Source organism: Pteronotus mesoamericanus, unplaced genomic scaffold, assembly GCF_021234165.1.
Source record: "Pteronotus mesoamericanus isolate MK-2021 breed Mesoamerican mustached bat unplaced genomic scaffold, CSHL_Meso_final contig_221, whole genome shotgun sequence".
Taxonomy (NCBI): Eukaryota; Metazoa; Chordata; class Mammalia; order Chiroptera; family Mormoopidae; genus Pteronotus; species Pteronotus mesoamericanus.
This window is the reverse complement of record NW_026555092.1, coordinates 4,781,260-4,798,018: the sequence shown is the minus strand read 5'-3', so window position 1 is coordinate 4,798,018 and position 16,759 is coordinate 4,781,260. Positions and strand designations below refer to the sequence as shown.

Below are 16,759 nucleotides of genomic sequence, written 5' to 3'. Positions count from 1 at the left end.
TAGTTCATGTCCATGGGCCATGCATATAGGTTCTTGGGCTGTTTCATTACCTATACTATCCTTAACATCCCCCTGTCCATTCTGTACCTTCCTATTTGTTCTTCTTCTTCCCTGTATCTTTCCCCCCTCTTTCTTCCATCCTCTTCCCCTTCCCAACTGATAACCCTCCAAATGATCTCCATGTCTATGATTCTGTTCCTGTTCTGCTTGTTTGCTTAGTTTGTTACTTATGTTCAATTATTGATAGTTGTGGACTTATTGCTGTCTTAATGTTCATTGTTTTCATCTTCTTTTTTTCTTTATATAATTCCCTTTAGCATTTCATATCATAATGGCTTGGTGATGATGAACTCCTTTAGTTTTACCTTGTCTGGGAAGCACTTTATCTGCCCTTCCATTCTAAATGATAGTTTGCTGGACAGAGTAATCTAGGTTTTAGGTCCTTGCTTTTCATCATTTTGAATACTTCTTGCCAGTCCCTGCTAGCCTGCAAAGTTTCTTTTGAGAAATCAGCTGACAGTCTTATGGGGACTCATTTGTACTTAATTGTTTGCTTTTCTCTTGCTGCTTTTAAGATTCTCTCTTTATCTTTAACCTTTGACATTTTAATTATGATGTGTCTTGGTGTGGTCCTCTTTGAGTCCATCTTATTTGGGATTCTCTGTGCTTCCTGGACTTGTATGTCTATTTCCTTCACCAAATTAGGGAAATTTTCTTTCATTATTTTTTCAAATAAGTTTTTAATTCCTTGCTCCTCCTCTTCTCTTTCTGGCACCCCTATGATTCAGATGTTGGTACGTTTAAAGATATCCCAGAGGTTCCTAAGCCTATCCTTTTGTTAATTCTTTTTTCTTCCTGCTGTTCTGAGTGAATGCTTTTTCTTTCCTTGTATTCCAAATTGTTGATTTGATTCTTGGCTTCATCTTCTCCACAGTCAGTTCCCTGTAGATTTTTCTTTATTTCACTCAATGCAACCTTCATTTCTGCCTGGGTCTTTTTTATGGTTTTGAAGTGCCCAATGAGCTCCTGGGACATCCTGATAACCAGTGTTTTGAACTGTGCATCTGATAGGCTGCTTGTCATTTCATTTAGTTCTTTTTCTGGAGTTTTGTTCTCTTCTTTCATTTGGCCCATATTTCTTTGTCTCCTCACTTTGGGGCCTTCCCGTGTTTGTTTCTCTGTATTAGTTAGAGCTGCGTTGACTCGCTGTCTTAGCATACCTGTTAAGTTGTATGGGGTTAGGTAATTGCCAGGGCGGGGCAACTCATGTCACTGTTTTGTGGCTCTGTGTGGTGGAGGGCTCATAGAGGGGACCTGCTGCTGCCTGGCCTCTGGAGTTTTGCCTAGGAGGAAGCTGTTTCCTGACTCACTTCACTTTCTCCCCATATGCTGCTGGTGCCCTTCCAGCTGTTGCCCTGGTGCTGAATCCCAGAGGAGATGGGTCTGAGTGAGTCGTAAGTCTGTTGAGGACCCTTTAAGATGATGATGCAGTTTATTCTACCACTCCAACCCCCGCTCATTTCTACAGTCACGAGTTATGGGAACTTATTTTCCTGGCACTGGGACCCTGGCCTGGACTGGGGCTGGGATCCCTTGTTCCCAAGGTAACCCTCTTGTTTTTTATCCATCACACATGGATGTGGGGCCGCCCATTCCCATCTCCGTGCCTCCCTGCACTACTCTGAGTCTCCACATCTATCTGTGTCTCCGCCCAACCCCCACCCCTGGTCTGGATATATGTGGCTTCTTTAAATCCTTGGTTGTTAGACACCCACACCGCTCGATTTTCTGACAATTCTGGGTGATACTTGTTGTGTAGTGTAGCTGTATTTTTTATATAGTTGTGTGTGGAGGTGAGGCATGTTTACCCACACCTTCATCTTGACCAGAACAACAATGATGTACTTTAAAATTTACTCTGCATTGTTCACATTTTCTCCACCACTTCTGTGCAGTAAATACAGAGTCTGGCACAAATAACGCCCCTTGTTTATTACAAAATCTTTTATTACAAAATCATAAGCTTCTGATTCTGTAACATAACAATACCACACTCAAGCACACCATATGATATTTTAGGTGAAATGTTCAAATTAAAACTATAAATTATAACACCCATACTATTACCCTACCAACCACACTCAAGCAGGCGTCACTTCTGCCGGATGCTGTATTTCTACCACAGCCGATTTTCAGCTACCAATGATGCTGCAAAGGGGTGTGTGGTAGCACGCCACTCTACACAGATACAATAGATATATTAACCTCAAGCGTGCACATAAATAATAAAGCATAGTAAATTAACTAGAAAGCAATGGATTTTGAGTAGTTGCTACCTTTGCTTTTAATATAATTTATTTAATTGTAAATTTATATAATTAATTTTTAAATAATGGCTGTATTTAACAACCAGCTCACAAAATTCCTGAACATTTAACAATGGCTTTTCACAACCCAGCTTTAGCACATGACTGAGTGCGCCCTGCAGGCAGACCCAGCCCTGCTGTGGGATCACAGGAGATTCAGCTGAATGGAATCACCTAGGACTGAGCAATCACAAAAGCCGGGGAGCAGCCATAGCAATGTTGGTAAATGTGTAACTTTTGCCTTAAAAAAAAAAGATTTCTTTTGAATTACATTTTGGGGTCCCTAATTTCCCCGATTTAGGGCTTCTAATAGTTGTGCTCCGGCCCCACTCCAGGCCTCAGTTCCCTGGAGGAAGGGCTGCTCGGAGGGCTTGAGAAAGATGCAGCCAACAGGGTGCTTTTAGGGAGTGAAGCACATAGTGTAGAAAGCTGTGACCTGAGGGCCCAAACCCGGAGGCCTCCAGCCCCTTCCCCGACTCCGGCCAGCCATTACGAGCCTGTAGCTTGTGCACCTTGTGATCAAGGGCACAAGGGGATAACCAAGGGTCTCACTTTAGATTCATCCCCAGGCTCTGCCACTTTCTAGCTATGCAACTCTCTCTGGGCAAGTTGTTTCACACCTCTGAGACTTAGCTTCCTCAACTATAACGCAAGAAGAACTATTTCTGTCTCCTACAACAGTTAATGACCTACGGGAAAGGCCCACCCCCTGGTAGTGGCCACTGAGTTTTGGCTTTGAATGATTGACATCTGCTAGGCCACCCAGAAAGAGACCAGGTATTCTTAAAGAACAGGGGATGTGGTCTTCTTGAGACAGTTCAAGGCCTGAGGGGGCAGGGGACTGCATACAGGGAGCGGTGAGGAGCACTACAGGGGCCTGGCAGTAAAGGCATCGTAAGGGGACAAGCCCCAAACCGAGCCTGGCGTCCCGCTGGTGGGCCAGGCTCCATGTGAGGCCGTCCGTGTCCTTTCATCTGGAGGCGGGCCACCGCCTAGGGTTCGTTACCCCTGACCACACTCCAGGGCGGTGATTCGCTGCGCAAGCTGCATGGGTGTTTTAATTCTAATAAGAATGACATATAAAGGGAAGGCCGTGGGAGCCAGTGATGACTTACCAAGGCCAAACCCCGTGGGTAAGAGGTCCCTGAGCTCCCTGGTTCTGCCTTCTCGATTTTCTACGGCTCTTGCTGTATTAATCTCTTTTTTGTGTGTTTGTCAAAGGGCATCCCCTCAGCCCCTGAAGGGGCATAAATAGAACTGATGTACAAAAAGCTACTGCACTCTCAGCACAGGGAGTGTAAGGCCCTTAGTCTCAAGGTGACAGATGAGTAGGAAATTATTTCTTGCTAAAGAATAATGAAGACCATCAATTGCTGTGTGTACGGATGATTCACTAGAAGGTAAGCAACTCCAGCTGAGAAAGGAAGTCACTACCACTGAAAGCATTCAGGGCCTTGCTTCCTGGTTTTGTTCCTATACTTCAAGCTCCCCCCTCCCACCCCCATAGCCCTTGCCCCTCCTTCTCCCCAACCTCTGGAAAAAGGCACATCTTGAAGGTGGCTTTCTCAGTCTGAAAGTTCTTCACTCCCAGAGTTTCAGAACACAAAGCTATCTAGCCAGGTAATAAGCATGACAACGACAGGCTCTTCTTTAGAAGGTTGAAGGCCCTCGGGTCCATTTTCACCCAGACCCCAGACCTTTCCTCTGCCTGGTTACATCCCAAGTTTGTCCATCTCCATCCCTGTCTCTCCTGAGTCCTCCCTGACCAGCGAACCCAAAGAGCCTGCAAGATGCCAGTGTAGGCATGACCAAGCAAGTGTCCTGTCCTTTAATTTTGTACTTCTAACACCTACAAAAGAACCACACACAAGCAAGCAGACAAAAAGCACAGCCTGACAGCAGAGAAACACACACAGAATTACCTGCAGAAGGTAGAGACCCAGCAAGAATTTAACACTCGGGCTTATTTATTCCAAATATGAAGGCTGACCCTATAAAATTGAAGAAAGAGTTTCAGCTAAAACTTCGGCAAAACACTACTAAAATCAGTGAATCGCCAGCCCCAGAGAAGCTGCCAAAGGTATCTGCAGCCACATTATGAAAAGATATCTTTAAAGGAACATGATAATCCCAACCCAAGACCCATGTCAGCTTTGTAGACAGTCCTTTGCAGACAGTCCATTTGGAGACGCCCCCCCCCCCACCCCAGGAAGTGGAAGCTGTTCCCAAGGACGCCCAGTCCAGGCCCTGCGCTCACTGATCCATCCCAGCCCCAGGGGAACTATTTCACACTGTCAGGCTCGAGGATGAGGTTTTTTCCTCTTTAAATCAAACTACAACAGGAGAAATTGAGGTTTCAGGATAAGAGTGAATTTCTTGACATTGTCCTATTAACCACTGGCACAATTCCCTGAGGGAAAATTGTATTTTCTAGACAGTTTGTAAAAGGAAGAGATTTCAACCAACAGATTTTGAAGTCAGTGTCCCTGATACGAGGCCAACGATAGACCCAAGGAGAGAAACCAGGAGTGGAAAAGGGATGTGGGAGGAAGAGCCTACCTTTTAACTGGCTATACTCTACCCTACACATTGATTATCTTCTGTCCCCAAGGGCCAGAGGACAGTTTTCCATTTGTATTTGTCAAACATGGCTCACTCTCTTGAAGCCAGGAAACAAGACTTAAACTACAAATGTTGGCTGTTCCATGAAACTAAACTAGTCATTTGGTATCTTGAGAGCATCTGAGGACCGTGATTATGGAGGTTAAGGAGAGCGGGGCAGTTGTTCGGCTCCTACAGAGCGGTCATAGACAGCAGTTGCCTCCCCAAGTTCCATGACATCCAGGAGCTAAGCGAGAGGCTGCAGCGGGAAGGGGACTAGTTTGGGCTCCGTAATTTATAGATACAACTTGGACCTGGAGCTGCTCAAGGACTTGCCCAAGATCACATAGCAAATGAATTCCTTAATCCATGACCTTTGGGGATGAAGTAGGTTGCAGCCCTCAGTCAGAGAGATGCTCTAAGTTTTGTTTTTATTTTGCAACAGCCTAGGTCACAGGATGTTTATTTCAAACCAATAAGGCCTTGTTTTGTTTCAGGCCACTTCAATTATCAGAGGACAGCATGTGTTCTGGTAGAACCATGGAAAATTTACAGCCTAAATGTGTGCAGATTGCGTTCCACAGAATCTGCCATAAAGTCAGGCTTTCCATTGTAGCCACACACGGATTAAGGTAAAAGCTCCACTAAGCATAAAGAAAGGTCAATTATTTGCAGAGGAGAAAAGCTGCTTCGGAAACGGCTAGGTCCTGGGACCTGGTAGAGCTGGGGGCGGGGGGAGTGCCCACCCACCCATGGGCCACAGCTTCTTTAACAGAGCCTGGATGTAGCTTCACAGCCCGCCCCCCCCCCCCCAAATAAAAGTCAGAACTGCTTTTCTTTTTTACAAAGCTTTACCCTCTGGAAGGAGTCAGGTGCCTCATGGATCCATAGAATGGGGTCTCCTAAGACAACAATCTCTACACTAGACTTGATGTCTTTGATAGACCCTCATCTAGAAAGGCAGCCCCCAGTATCCCTGTACACAAGGAGTAAAAACTAAGGCTCAGAGGGGTTAATTAATCTGTGCACAGTTGCACAGCACATCAGTAAGAGATAAGTGATTCTAGGTTCTCGGGCAAGGGGACAGGAATAAATGAAGGACTCGGGCTGATCTATGTGCGCGATGCAGCTCCTCTAATCCTTAGAGTTTCCAAATTTGTCTCCCATTTCAGCCAGGAATAGATCAGGGTTTTTAAACCTCATCACTATTGACATTTCAGGTGGGATATTTCTCCACTGTGGGGGGCTGTCCTGTGCATTGTCAATGTGTAGCAGCGTCCTTGGCCTCTACCCCCTGGGACGCCAATAGCATCTCTAACTGTGACAACCAAAAATGTCTGGGTATTGCCAAATGTCTCCCCTCCCCTGGGGAGGGGGTAAAATTACCCCAGTTGAGAACCACTGGGTTTATTTGCTATAGACAGATAGCAAATTTCAGAGAATGCAGTCCCCTATACTGTCCTCCCAAACATGCCCTGCCCCCTAGGAAAGAGTCAAGCCACTCAGCAAGTTTCCTCCATGAGTCAGACTTGAGGGATGCTGAGGCTGACCGTAACAGCCGAATGCCGGGGGAAGCAGCTTAAGACCAATACCCTCCCTGACATGGCCCCTCAGCCCAGGACACTGATGCCTGCTGGGCACAAGAGGGTTCAGAAAAATCAGGGAGTCTGTGGAGCTCCCCACCTGATAAGCCAGAGGCCCACATCCAGGGTGGAGTGACAGGATATCTGATTAGAAGGCATTTGAATTAAGGGCACACAGTAGTTAAAACACGAAAGGACAGTTTCCTATAACGGCCCCTTGGAGAGATGGGCCATGACCAGCAGTGCTGGGAAATTTTCAGGGGTCTCAGCAGAGAGGTTACAATAGAAGCTAATATTGATTAAATGCCTACTATGTGCTAGGCACAATACTAAGCAATTTATGCATACTCCAACCCAGAGGTTATCACCCATTGCGCAGAAAAGGACACTGAGACAATGGTTAAGTAACTTGTTTAGGGCCCTCTGTTCATCCTGCATGTCAGTGGGAGGGCACTCCCCCCCCCCCGCCGGCCCCACCCTGCGCTCTGCTTTAGGAGGAGGCAACCTCATGGCAGCACCTCATGAGGCTCTGGCTCCACCGAGGTAGGGGGAAAAGAGGGCAGGACTTGAAGCAGGCAGCAATCTGCTAAATAGCCATGTGCCCGGTGCTGCCAGCAGCTCAGCCCCATGCCTGAGTGGGTGCTGGGGGCCTTCCAGCCCTTGGGGTGGGAACGGCTGGCGCCAGCTGGAACAGAACTTGAGAACACATTAGCAGAGTCTCACTTCCCAGGAGAGTGCGACTTCGCCACACTGAGTAGACTTCTTTGGCAGCAAGGAGTACTCACAGGAGCCCCTGTGTCAGAGAAGCCATTTGATTTCCCAACAGCAACTAGGAAGGTGGCAGCCGTCCCGTGGCAGGAGTCACAGGCTCTGCCTGGACCTCTGGTCAGGGAGGCCTCTGCCGGGGACCACACAGGCCTTCCAGCCTTGACACTCAGGGCAAAGGCTCCTCAGCTCAGAGCCCAGGAGTAGAGTATCCAGCAGTGTCCTCAGGAATTTCCTGGACGCCTGGCGGTCAGACTCTCAGAAGTCAGCAGCTGATATGAAGGGGAGAATTGGAAAGATGAAACATTGGTTTTAAGTGGCTATTGCTGGGAAGCAGGACAGGCCCACCGAGTCCCCTGAGCGATCCTTGCTCAGGCTGATCTAAAACCTCAGTGGGCAGGCAGGCTGGAGGGTCTTCCCTGTTGCTCAGAACCCCCCATGACACTGATAAGGGATCATGTTGCTAACTAACACCCCTCAGATAGAACAGGACTTTGTTGTTTTTCTAAATCTCACACCCAAGGGTCTGAGGAAACACCTGAAATAAGCCTGATATAACCCTCACCGCACAGATGTTCCCCAGAGAGAATATCTTTCTGACAATGATCACAGGCCCCGGCCATGGTAGGGATTAGAATACCCGCTAACGGGCCAGAAGGATCAGTCAGTGGTGAAAGGATGAACACGTTAATTCTGTGTGACCTGCTCAGTGACAAGAGCCAGAGAGAGGAGCATACATTAGTCGCTCCCTACAGAGAGCATCTTACTTGGGGAAATGGAGTTCCCTGGGTCACACCCCACAGACACAGAAGGATAGGACACTGCCTTAAGGAGCCTTGTCCACATTGCTGAGCATGGCTGTCTTTTCCCAACTGCTGGGAAGCTGCTCACAATGACAAAGGCAGAGTGGGAACAGGAATCTGTCCAACGAGCAGCCGAAGCATCCCTCCCAGCCCCAGGATCAAGGCAGAGAGCTGGGAGAGACCTGAATGAAGTACAGCTGAAGACCCGAGTGAGCTCAGGGTCGGTCTGGAAGAACCAAGAACCCTCTCGCCTCTCAAACTGGGCGGTGTGTCTTTCTGGCCAGCTAAGCCTGGTTAGCATCAGAAGTCTCCCACAAGGGCTGGTCTGCACTTTCCCTCTGGGACAGAAGAAAAGATGGGAGAGGATTTCCAACCGGCACTCTAGAACTCAACAGTGGCCAGCTGGCCAGCCCCCTGGCTCTTGGCATCCATTGATTTCTAGAATGTTTTTTTCATGAGTTGATGAACACCATTCTGAGTGTCCAGCAGGCAGGAATCTCCCCAGAACCAAGCTTCTCACCCCATCTCTTTCTGTGGTCATGTACTCTTTCACCTAAGCCAATCCCCTCCAGTTCTCCTTTGAGGGGTTCTTATTTACTAAACAAACAAGTAGAAAAAAATAAGTTTAAAAATAAGCTCAGATAAGAACAATAAAGCCTCCTGTTAGTATTTGACATTAAAACTGACTTGAAATAGGAGAGCCAGATTTTCCAGGTGAGAATTACAAGGTGTGTGGATTAAGGAAACAACCAAATCTCCTTTATTTTTCTTCTATAAGGACTAAATTGATATTTACTTACACAAGCCAAGAGCAAAAAGGGACAACCAGTTCTCCTAACAGCTACTTATACATCCAAGTCTGGCAGATTTATCAGCATCTAAAATGGCAGAAAAAGAATTCAAAACGTGGTGTGTCAGAGATAAGTTCTATATTGTTCCAAATAGAGTTTTTTATTCTTAAAAGCCCCTGTTCCTTGCTGGAGGGAAGACTTGGGCCATGCCATGGGAGAACACAGTCAAGCAGGCAGTATCTGAGTTCTCTGAGGGCAGGTCATAAGCTCCCAACACAGACCTGAAAATAAGCTCAGAACCACTTCAGAAGCAACAACTGCACAGAAGTAACCTGGAGCGCTGGTTGCCTGCAGAGGCTGATGGGTCTTCTAGAGGCCTCAACGTGGTGAGCACTGGGCACTGATTTGGAAACAAAGGCTCCGAACTCCTACACTGTTGCTGGCTGGATCCCCTCAGCTCTTGGTGGAACTTAACATGTGTTCAGTAAGCTCAGAGCTCAGCAATGAGCCAGATGCCTCCTTATTTCTTCCTTGAGGGCAGAAGAAATAAATATTAGATAAGAAACAATGCTGAAGACCTGATTTATGAAAGGAAGAAGAACAATCCATCTTATGGTAGAAAAGACTTGCCTCATGCGCATGGTAAATGGAGAGACACAGGATGCCCCCAGGGCCGCAGGTCTGTGTGCACGGGGGCTCCCAGCATTTATACCCTCTGCTTGGAGAGTCAGAAGCTGCGTCCCGCCACACTGGCAACTCAGCATAGCCAGTGGCCAAGGGTCTTCTTAGGAGCTAGTACAACCACGGACAAGATGGAGCATCTAGCGTTTTAAAAGCACTAAAAAGCAACAAGGCTGGAATACACTTAGCCTCTGGAGTTCACCCTGTGACATTGGACAGGGACCAGATGCGTTTCCATCAGGTGCAGGGCAGCTGGAAGGGAGCAGCAGGCAGACTCTCAGAACCCCAGGAACCATGAAGCCCCCTCGAAAAGCAGGGAGTTCAGCATTCTGGGACCCTCCAGGCTAGAAGCCACACATGTACAGTATGCCAGGAGCAGAAACACGCATATGCTGGCCTCTGAAGCCCTGAATCCAACTCTTGACTATGAAATGACAGTGGATGGAGTCTCACAGGCCAAAGGGGCCCGCAGAGAAGTGCAGAGCCGCTGAGAACAGAAACGATAGGTTCCTAGGGCAGGTATTCAGGGCAAGGTGCTAAGGTTTCTGCCTCAGAGCTCATCTCTGGTGAACTACAGTGGCAAAATAACCCATCAACTTGAACTTCAAAACCATTAAGAGCAGCTACCCAGCACCAAGACTGGGGAAGCTGGGGTAGCCCAATGACCCAGGTAAAGGACCAGCCAATATGGACTGAGGATCCCCTCGAAGGTGCCAGTGAAGTCCTGAAATGCAAGAACTTTGCCCAAGAGAGGCTCAGTCAAGGAAGTCAACAGGGCAGAGGTGAAAATGGGGCGAGGTGGGCCAGAGGGAGGGGAGGGCTTTCAGTCAGACTGAGGCCTTTGAAGTCCTCTGTCTTTCCCACACTCTGTGGATTCACACTGGTACTAGGACAATGTCTGGGATTTCTGACATTCAAAAAGTGCCTGAGCATTAGCACGCTGTGTATGCCATCACAACATGCAGGTGTCGCAAAGACAAACACCGGAGCTCAGAATCGCCGGTGGAAAACATGAAGCATCTTCTCAGAAGACCTCAGAAGGTCTTCTGGTGCCAGGAGTCCTTCTGAGACTCAAGTGACTGATTCAAGTGCCAAATGGTCCAGGATGGTTTGCTTTCTAAACGAGGTGAAAACTCAAACTGAGAGTCCTGGGGTCCCTCCTGATACATGCCTGGCATAAACATTAAGAACGATGCTTGTGAAATTCCTTGGAAAACCACAGCATCCCGCTGATTCGGCTTGCAGGCTTCCACTGTTGACAGGAAGTAGGAGACAGGTAGTCAAGGAAGAATGACAGTTTGGGGATTAGTGTGATGACAATTAGACAAGTTCTGCTCTGCTTCTCTTTACAAAGAAAACTTCCCTTCTTTGCTCTTCAAATGCCATGTTGGAAGAGAGACATTTCCATGGCAACCACATACACATTTAGTGATGTGTCACTAAATTTGTGTGTGCACAAAGGCACATTAGGAGACTTTTTGAATGTGGCAAGAGAAATAGATTTTCATAATTGAATATTGCCCTCAAGTAGAGTTTGCCATTTGCTGAAAGCCAGGGCTGCAGCAGAAAATGCTAACTCTGCCTCATCAGAACCAGCTCGACCCAAAAATCTCAGCCAACTTTAGATAAGGACTGTCTCTTTGGGAGGCTGCTGCCCAGAAAGGGACATAGACAGATGGCGACAAAGTGGGGGGCCAAAATGGCCTTGGCAGAGCCAGGGAAAACAGATCTATCTCACGTTTGACCAGAGCCCGAGGAGAGCAAAAGCCACCTACATAAGACTCAGACATGACCCTGATCCTTCCCCAGGTGCTTAGCGCCTCATGACCCCACGACTCTAACCTGTTTCTAACAAAGAGAACATAGGAAAAGAGTAGCACCAACATCAGATAGCTTCCCCAGGAGGTGGAACAAAATAAAAAGAATGCGGAATCTAGAGCCAGCAGGCCCAGGTATATATCCTGGTTCTGTCTCTTCCTAATCATGGAACTTTGAAAGCCACTCTTTTTCTAAGCCTCGATCTGTAAACTGGGACTATGCTTCCTGGTTACCAGATGCTCTAAGGAGGCAGTGACTGTAGAAGCATCACGATTGAACTGTAATGTTAAACTATAACACTGCTTATAAAGTGGCACTGACTCGGCCCACGAACCCCAGAGGAGGCCTCTAACAGATGTAAGCTGGGTTCCCAGAAGTTGGTTACGGTGAAGGGACCCATCTCAGCCCCGCTGCGGGTTTCTGGTGGCCTGATTCCAGGTTTCCCCAGGAGCTGGTACGACAAGGGGTGAGAGGGTATCCTTGCAGTACATGCCACAGCCCCAAAGCCTCTGATCTCAGCCTTTCTGGTCCTCCTGCGCCCCACACCTACCCTAGGTACCCAGCCAGTCAGCGTGCAATGGACAGAAGGATGGGGGAGTCCTATCATGTACGCATTTAACTCACACGTAATCGATTCTAACTATCTGCCGCCCAATCTCTTTATTCTCCCTATAGCCCTTTCCCCACTTAAACATGACCTTGGCTTCCACCGCTTCAGGAAAAGAGGAGCCACCACTGAAATGTAAATGCAAGAAGCTAAATGTGGGCTTTTGAGCCTCCAAGGGCCTGGATCCGGGCAATGAGAGATCTTCAAGGATAGTTTGACCACACACTTGGATTTCACCGCACATGCTTCATTCAGAACTTAACCCCAGGTAGGGGGCAGTCAGTTGCCTCAGCCACAGGAGATGGGCGTGGCTTCGAGGTGAGATGGCACCTCCATTCTGGAGCCCAGGGAAGTACCCCACCCTCCGTCGCAGCTCTTCTTTCCTGTCCCCCCATCAACCTTCCCTGTGGGCAGGGCTTGGACCTGCCTCCTCTTTCTATTGGTAACCAGTCTTCCCAAGGGTGAGGCCACACTGTCACCATCCAGGGCTCAGGGTCTAACACCTCAGGCCCACAGACACCACCTGGATCAGCCCTCCAAAGCCCACCATGTGGTCCTTCCACTACCCGCGTCACCTGCCCCTACCCGTCACGTGCTCCCACAAAACTGGAGAGGTTCAACCACCCCGAGGGTTGGGCCCTGGACTGGCCAGCTGCGCTTGTGAGCTCGGTCAGAGACCGGGCCCTGCATTCCCTCCCTGCTCATTCTTGATGCTACCCTGCACTGAAGCTCACCCCCGACAACTACTCTGGCTGGCACACGTGGCTCCAAAGGTCACCCCCACCCTTGATACTGCTGGGGAGAATGTAAGATGGTGTAGTAGCTGTGGAATTTGGGCAATTCCTCAATAAGTTAAACACAGAATTACCACATGACCCAGCAATTCCGCTCCTAGGTATGTACCCAGGAAATGAAAACATACGTCCACCCAAAAAAAGTATACATGAACCCTGGCGGGGTCGCTCAGTTGACTGGAGCGTTGTCCCGTACACGAAAAGGTTGTGGGTTTGATCCCTGAGGGGTACAGACAAGAGGTGACTGATGTTTCTCTCTCACATTGATGTTTCTCTCTCTCTTTCTCCCTTCCTCTCTCTCTAAAATCAATAAATATGTTCTTGGGTGAGGATTTCTTTTAAAGTATACATGAATGTTTATAGCTGCATCACTCATAACAGCCAAAAAGTGGAAACATCCCAAATGTCCACCAACAGGTGAATGGAGAAACAAAATGTGGTGTATCCATACAATGGAACATACTGAGGCATAAAAAGAAACAAAATGGACACATGCTACATCATGAATGAACCCTGCAAGCATCATAAGGCCACATATTATATGACTGCATTTACAAATGCAAAATATTCAGAATAGAAAAATCCATAGAGACAGAAAGCAGAATAGTGGTTGCTAGGGGCTGGGGGCAGGAGTGGCTGCTCCGTGGGTACAGAGTTTCCGCTGGGAATGATGAGACCAGTTTTGGAACCAGATAGTGGTGATGGTCACACATCCCCATGACTATTCTTATTGCTACTGAACTGTACACTTTTTAGTGGTTAGAATGACAAATTTTGTAATGTATATTTCAGCCACATTGTTTTTAAAAGGTTATCATGTCACACAGCAGCCTCTCCAGCCTTAGTTCACGTGAGATTTGGGAGTCTCCGGAGCCCCAGAACCAGGGAGGGAGTGGTGAGGACAGGAAGTTTGGGCCCATAAGGGCCAGCAAGTGTGTAGAGAGTCAGGAAGTTGAACACTTTCCAACACAGTTGGGGACTGCAACAAAGTCTTCTGCCAACATAAAAAAAAACTGGGTGAGGATGGGCACGGGTGAAGGAACAGGGACTCATTTTAGCCTTCAGCACCTTTCCAGGGAGGCAGAGCAACCCCACACAGGCTTTTGTTGGGAACACAGCGACTGCAGGGAAGAAAAGCACCATGGCCTTTTTTTTTTTTTTTTTTTTTTTAATGTGCCCCAGGCATGAACCAGCTCTGGCCACCAACACAGGCAACAAGCTAGGATGAACTAAGGACTGTACAACTGCTTTGCCCCTGACTGATATAAGAGCAACACCACTAATCGGGTGTGTCCTTGCCCATTGCCAAGGGGTTAGCACCATAGTCTTTTAAGTGCTTTGACAATGAACCAGAACTGACCAGCACTGGCCATGTCTTACCTGGTACTAGGGGGATGAGTAGACTTAATATTAAGACTTCAGGATGCTCAAACCACTACAGGAGAAGTCAGAATGATGCGGGCCAGACAGGGGTTGCTTTGGCACCAGAGCTTTCAGGATTTCTTCTAGACACACAGCCCAGCTGAGAAGTCTGTTTCCGATCCCAGACTGGGGCCAGGAAGCAGGCATCTTCTGAGGTGAGGGATGAGCCAACAAGAGAAAATCTGGGAGGGTGGCCAGGGTGAGAATGCCACTTAGACACTCCTTAGATGGCAGTTTCAGCAGGGACTCTGCCAAATGATGCTTCCTTGGATTGTCAGGGGCTTGGTTTCAAGAGAATCTGCCCACTGGAGTGGAGGGCTCTGGCCACAAGCCGAGAAGAACATGGTGGTATCTCTTTGGCCTGCTACTGTGGTCACTGGGAAAAGACAAAATGCCCCTTCACCACTCCACAATTTCTTCCTTTCCTTGACAGCAATAAAGATTAAGCTATGCCTTCTCCCACCACATGTGGCCTCCCCTTTCACTGATGAAAGAGCTGGCCTGTGAATCTTTTAGTGAGTGGCCAGGCTGGGGATACGCACATCCCATTTCCAGAAAGGAGCTGGAAGAATGGCTCTGCGTGTCTGCTGGGACAAGCAGTAAGCAAGCTACGAGGCCAGGCTCACTCGGCAGCAGGCCAGAGGAAATCACATGTCATCCTCAGGCTGGCTCCTGGGCTCTCGGTCAGAAGTCAGAGAGCAGACGGTTCAGAGCACCCAGCTCTTCTTAGCAGGGGTCTGAGGGTGAGTCCTGATAGCCCATCGGGAAGCAAAGGGGCGGCTCTCTATCCCTGAGGCCAGCAGGGAGGGAAAGCTAAAGAATCTGTGGCAAGGGAAGATGGTCTTCAGGAGCTGGGAGCCAGCGGGGGAGGGGAAACTAAGGGCAGGGCCCTCAGGAGAGGCACTGGCAGCGCGAGCTTTCAGGAAGCTGAGCTGCTCACTGGGCTCCATGGGCGATCCGGCGTGAGAGGCCAGCTCGCGAAACGAAAAAGGGAGGTGAACACGGCTCTCTCGGTCCCTCTGCCACCTAACTCTACCTTATCCCCAATTCTGTGTCTTCTTTAAAACACTGGTGATTCCAAAGGCTCTGCCCCCTGTACCTTTCAGGCCAGGTTTCCTCGAATAGCTTTGTTCTCAAGCCTTCAACCCCTGGCACACCATGCGATGACTTCTAAATCTACATGTCCCGTGCCAGCACCCACTCCAGTCCCAAACCCACATTTTAACCACCTAGATTTCACAAGCGTGTCTTTTTTATCATGTCTAGAACTCAGCTCTTCTTCCCTTCCCTGGATTGCTCCCTATCCTCCATTCCTGATGCCTGCATCTACTCCAGGTGGAAACCTTAACCATTCCAAACTTCGCCTCCCACACCCACACCTACACCTACGACCCATCCCCAGAGCCCACACATGGGGCTCCCTGCTTTTTTTGCAAGTCTGCTGCTCAGTACTCTCCACATTTGCCTGAAATGCTGTCCTTTCCCCCAAGCTCGTGTCAAACGGGCATGACTTCCCAGCCCTTTGTTCACTCCTTTATTTTGGCGCCCTCATGGTTTTATAATGGTGTACATGTTGTGCACTGTGTACTGTCTGTCACATTCTAACTAAGTGTCATACTCGTTGAGGGCAGACGCCTCATCTTTGCATCCTCGACCTCTAGAGTGCTGTCTGGCACACAGTCAGAGCAATGTAAGTTCTCAGGGAAAGCTGAACTCAAACGAGACAGGTAAGCAGCAGGTTGTTAATATTCCTCTCACTACATATCAGTTCAACTACATTATTCCATAAAGTCTGGTTTGAACCTGTTTGACAACTAGATTTCCAACGCGAATCAGCTCTGCAAATTCTGGCAGTCACATGAAGGCGGTTCCTAGAACAAAAATGATAGGAGGGAAAAAACCCAGCAGCTAAAAGGAGGTAGGACTAAGGATTATATCAAGACAAAAGTAAGGAGAGAGAAGGTTGGGCCCAGAAAAGCCCCAGACCCTCCCCAACCTGAGGACTGGCATCCACCTGGGAGAACTGGCAGAAATGGACCCTCACAGAAATGCCTCAGCATCTAATTAAACATTTTAGACTCCACTGCACATGGGAAGGAAACCCACGTCCCCCATGGAACCCTGACAAATGAGTCGTTTCCAACCAATCTATCACCGCAGCATCTGGGTACGTCAGGAAGATGAAAATAAGACCAATACATAAATGAAAACCAATATACAAACAATCGTCTCCCCACACAGGCCTCCAGGAAGCCACAGCTACAGCCATCTGCCAAGCTCCATCCTCGTCACTGCTTCCTGCAGCCAGAGGCCTCTGAGTAAGCATGCTTTAATAGATTTAACAACAGAAGGAAAATTCTTCTCTGAAGTCTGACTCTCCATTAGTGCTCCTACATTAAAGTCCACCCCCTTGAAGATGGAATGAAGTAAGTTTAGCATAAAACAGACTTGTTCTATAGTCCACATCAGCCAAAGAATTTGCTGGAAATAGTTGGGACAGATTGAAGAAAGATTGCAACTTGGCACCG

At 48.2% G+C, this 16,759-nt stretch overlaps 1 protein-coding gene and 1 pseudogene across 1 annotated transcript in view; both read right to left on the bottom strand.

The window, feature by feature from the left end:
- MAN1C1 (mannosidase alpha class 1C member 1) overlaps positions 1 to 16,759 on the bottom strand; it is a 127,842-nt gene that overhangs the window by 95,810 nt on the left and 15,273 nt on the right. The gene's annotated exons all lie outside the window — the stretch shown is intronic.
- Positions 13,979 to 14,123, bottom strand: LOC129069502 (uncharacterized; annotated as a pseudogene).